The 4,953-nt window shown below is 42.0% G+C and overlaps 1 protein-coding gene across 4 annotated transcripts in view; it reads left to right on the top strand.

Annotated features, from left to right (window-relative positions):
- Positions 1-201: 201 nt before the first annotated feature.
- The window catches only part of phf20l1 (PHD finger protein 20 like 1), a 129,791-nt gene continuing 125,039 nt past the window's right edge, over positions 202-4,953 (top strand). For 3 of the 4 annotated variants that reach the window (XM_043687889.1, XM_043687888.1, XM_043687886.1), the window contains exons 1-2: positions 202-360; positions 4,247-4,337. The gene's annotated coding sequence lies outside the window, so the exon portion shown is untranslated. Of the gene's footprint in view, positions 361-1,641; positions 1,666-4,246; positions 4,338-4,953 lie in introns of those variants that run through there. The other variant, XM_043687887.1, reaches the window with a different exon arrangement.

Genomic DNA, 4,953 nt, shown 5'->3' with positions numbered 1-4,953 from the left:
CCTCCCCCACCCAGGCCCCGCCCCGCCCCGCCAGACGGACAGGAGCGCGGGGCGTGTGCGCTGACGTCACGCCCGGGCGTACATAGTACGTAGTGCGTCAGTGTTGACGTCGCGGTGTTTTGAAAGGAGGAAGAGAGGAAAAAAAAAGGGAGTCGGGGCGGCAGCGGCGAGGAGCTTGGGGGTGGGGGGAGGGGACGGTAACAGCAGCAGCGGGCGGTTTATGGGCTGTTGCAGCCATCGCCAGGCCCCCGCTCCGAGTGTCAGAAAACCCTGTTCGGAGGCAGTCAGGAGCGGTGCTTGGGCCTCGGTCCCGGGAGCTGTGTGAGCAGGAGAGGCCGAGCGGAATATGAGGGAGGGAAGGTAAGGTGGGTGAGGGAGGGAAGGCTGGGCTGGGCCTCACGCAGCCTGGCTCCAGCCTCTTGAGTGGGAGAAGCGGGGGGGGGACACTACTCGCCCCCCCCCCCCGCAGCTTGACTCACGGGTTCTACCTTCACAGAAATGAGATACGTTTTAACAAGCAACCATTAGGTGATTGTGCGACCTGTCATGTGCAGAATATGTTGACCAATATAAGTCTGTGCTCAAAATCATAAGGGTCGTTAGGTATGATACAAACGTGATAAAAATCATAAAACGAGATTTTAAGTACATTACAGTGGGGAGCATTTGGCTGCTCCCACGAAAGCAGCATAAGTCTGAAATACTATTTATGTATACATTTAAAATTGTGCAAGGTACTTTACTTTAGTGAATATTGATATAGCATGTATTCCAAAAGTGCCAATAATGCAAAAATTATGTTAATGCAAAAAAGTGGACAAAAAATTTTGAGGGAAAGCTAATAGTTGATAATGGATATCCTGAAAATTGCAAAGAAACACTAAATATGTGTATAAAAATATGCGTTAATGTAAAAAAGAATAGCTCTGCCAACAGATCTCTCATGGAATTGAATTCACTCTGTCATTGGCTACACAGAGTTGGCCGAAACAGTGCTTTCTGATGGGTTGTGATTTCACGTGCAGAGTATGTGGTTGGTGGTGAGCTGCACAACTGGGCCTTAATATGCAAGGAAAAATGAATCAACAGAATAATTCTGCCACCAAAGTATTGCTTTAGTGTTAAATGTGTAATTTAATATATAGTGTATGGAATAAACTGCCAAAGGAAGTGGTACATTTGCAACATTTAAAAGGCATTTGGATGGGTATATAAATAGGAAGGGTTTGGAGGGATATGGACTGGGTCCTGGCAGGTGAGACTAGATTGGATTGGGATATCTGGTCGGCATGGACGGGTTGGACCGAAGGGTCCGTTTTCTGCTGTGCTTCTCTATAACTCTATGCTTATATTTAAATGAGCCAGAAGGGTTTTTAACCACTTTGACACTTTACAAATGTGACAGATCTTATGCATGTTTGACTCTCTGGCTAATATTCCCACACAAAAACACACGAGGCTTTTACTAATACAGATGTACATAAATTGGGGCAATAAATGCATAGTTAAATGGGTTTTTAAAGAACTTTTTTGTGGACTTTTTTTTAATGAGCTAAATTGAATAAAAACAAGGCTAGAGAAAGCCAGCAAGTGTCGGAGTATCTGTGGAGAGAGAAAAACATTTAATGTTTGAGTGCAGTATGACGTTGCAGCAAGAGTTCAGAAGTGAGTTGCTTGTCTCATTTCGTTCATAATGTAACTGTGTTGGCATCTGTTAAAGCATATAGATATGGTAGAGAGTGAATTGGTATGTGTGGATGGTTATTTTCCTGTGAGGCATTTGTGTGATTATATCTTGAAACTGTTTTCTACACATTTCCATAAACGTCTAATAATTTCATTAGTGGATATTTTTTCAAGTTTAAATCTGGACAGTCAGTCCCAGAAAAGGGGAGGGCAACAAGAAACAAAGCATCACAGCAAATCCAGTAATGTTCTTGTGGTTGAAGAGCATGGAAGCCAAATGTAATGCCACTGCTAAAACTTAACCATCAATTACTTGTTCAAGAACAAGGGTAGAACCTGGGACTTTCCTGATCTGAAAGAAATGGATGACTTATTTACAAGATGAGACACAAGATTTTCTTTGGAACTGCTGTAGTAATTTCCCTCAACAGTGGTAAAATGGGTTGTTTTCTGAGGTATGGTGACCCTCATGTTAAATCACCACCTGTCGTACCTCTCTAATGAGAGAGAGCAGCTCCGTGGTCTGGGAAAGACTTTGGCAACACGTGCATGCGTCTGCACTACAGCGTTACTTACTCTGTATTGTGAAATACAGTCCATCTTACTCCCAATCTAATCTCTGTCCTCGGTCTCTTGTTGTTCCAGTTAAGCATGATGTCTTGGACATTTTATGCTAAACAGTTGGAGCAGGTGGGACTTGAATCCCCAATGTTCTGGTCCATAGGTAGGAACACTTTCACTACGCCCAAGAACCCTAAGTCTGAATCAGTTGTTTTAATCAACTTGTTTGCACATGTTTTGATGTATGTCACAGGAGCTTGAACCTGGACAAAGAGCCCTAAACACAGTTTTCTTTATGTGCAGTCACACAGGGATCAGCAAATTATGTTGTTGATTATAGATATTTTTAATCAACCTATTTGGGCATGTTACCCATGTATGGGGTGGGTGGAACTTGAACCCAGGCCCTCTGGTGCAAAGATGAATCTGCTACCACTGCACCACAGAAGTCCTAAACCTGATGTATAATTAAGAAAAAAACTCCATCTTTTAATTGGGCAAGTATTAAATTCAACAATGATCAGATCATAATCTTGAACTTGGTTTTTCTAGATGGCAGTTGCTTTGTTATCCTCGCTTACCCTTGATCTAGACCCATCTTTATTTCTTTACTGTGTGATACTCTTTTGCTTTGCATCGTCACCTATTTTGTGGGTTTTTGTTTTAAGCACTCTTATCTTGTACATTAGGCTTTCTTCATCATCTCTGTCCTTGGCTACAGTCTAGCGTATTCCACGCATAATTCAGTGGTGGCTTACAGGTATGGCCAGTAATTAGTAAGGCAAATTAAATATTGATGTATTAGCAAGAGGATGGGTACAATGTGGAGGTGGGGGGGAAGAAGAGAGAGAGGGGAGAACGTCTTATTTCCTGCAACTTTACAGTATATTTGTGAGACAGTTCCTACTGTACTGCATAAAGCTTTGGTCTCCCTTATTTAAAGATGTGCACTCACTAGGAAGACTGTTCCTGTAGAACAGTGATAGTGTCCTTGCCTCTGAACCAGAAGGCTTTGTTCAAGTCCCATCTGCTCCAAAGGTTTCTCGTAGCACGACCGAACAGTTGATTAAAAATATCCACACTTACACTGGTGTTTCACAGCATATTTACGAGATTGCCTCCTAAGATGGTGGAGTGCCTTATGACAAAGGATTGGACTGGTATGGCCTTCCTCATTAGAATTTGGAAGAAAAGATGATTGAAACACAAGATATTATGGGATCTTAGCAGGGTAAATACTGAAAGAAGGCATTCCTTTGTTGAGTGTATAAAGGTTATTTTTAAGGCAGAAAATGTGTTGCTGGAAAAGCGCAGCAGGTCAGGCAGCATCCAAGGAACAGGAGAATTGACGTTTCGGGCATAAGCCCTTCTTCAGGAACCTTTTCTTGAGGTCAATGAATTATCAGCATCTGTTGCCCTGTTTGCTTTGTGGTGGTGGTGAACTGTGTGAAAAGACACTGGAACCGATGCAGTCGAACCAGTGTACATGCATCCACTTTGACTTTATTGTAGCAGTTTGGCACATTTGAGTGTCTTGCTAACCCATTTCACGGTGTGAACCTGGAGACCACAACATGGAAGGATGGCTGAAGCCCTACCGAGAAGAAATGACAGTGTGATAGTTTTATTACATTGACTTTTAATGCCATAGATCCTAAGAATTATATCCCACTTGCTGTCGTGGGACTTGAACTCATGTCCTGAAATGATTAGTGTGGTTTTCTGGATTACCATTCCAGTGACATTACCATAGCACCACCACATTTTGGTGGGGTATATCTGATAGCTTTTCCTATTCTTTCTTTCTTGTGCATTTCATGACTTCTGTTATGGAAAAACTCCGATGAAATAGTGTGTGCATGATTCAGGTGTATTATGTTGAAATTGCGACACTGCTGCAAATTATTGCTATTTTCAGTGGGCAGTACAAATATTAATGCTTAATAAATTGATTATGATAAGTATGGAGTCCCATTGTAATGAATCAATTCTTTTGTAGGGATGTCTTTCGATGTAATCAACTTTCGCTGCTGCATTGATGTATGATGGAGAAAAATATTGTTCAATAGGAAATGAAGATAGAGGTACTGGTGAGTACAGTGGCCATCTTATTTGTTCAAAGGACATGGAATCTTCAGTATGGTTATTTTGTTCACCTATGTCTTGAAATGCTCCTTAATTGACATTCCTAAATTCTTCCCCATATGTGTTTAATACATATAGTTGATCAGGTTCTTCCTTTATTAGTGTCCTGCACTGTGTCTGATGCTTTTGCTCTGCCTTTGTTCTCAAGCTTTCTTCGTTTCACCCTTCTTTTACCTTGCCTTGCTGCTCAATTCTTGGAAAAAAGTGGAAGCTACTTGATCGAGTTTTTTGAAGAAGTAACAAAGAAGATTGATGAGGGCAGAGCAGTAGATGTGATCTATATGGACTTCAGTAAGGCGTTCGACAAGGTTCCCCATGGGAGACTGATAAGCAAGGTTAGATCTCATGGAATACAGAGAGAACTAGCCATTTGGATACAGAACTGGCTCAAAGGTAGAAGACGGGTGGTAGTGGAGGGTTGTTTTTCAGACTGGAGGTCTGTGACCAGTGGAGTGCCACAAGAATTGGTGCTGGGCCCTCTACTTTTTGTCATTTACATAAATGATTTGGATGTGAGCATAAGAGGTACAGTTAGTAAGTTTGCAGATGACACCAAAATTG

This window comes from Chiloscyllium plagiosum, chromosome 4 (assembly GCF_004010195.1).
Source record: "Chiloscyllium plagiosum isolate BGI_BamShark_2017 chromosome 4, ASM401019v2, whole genome shotgun sequence".
NCBI lineage: Eukaryota > Metazoa > Chordata > Chondrichthyes > Orectolobiformes > Hemiscylliidae > Chiloscyllium > Chiloscyllium plagiosum.
This window is presented reverse-complemented; position numbering and strand designations above follow the sequence as displayed.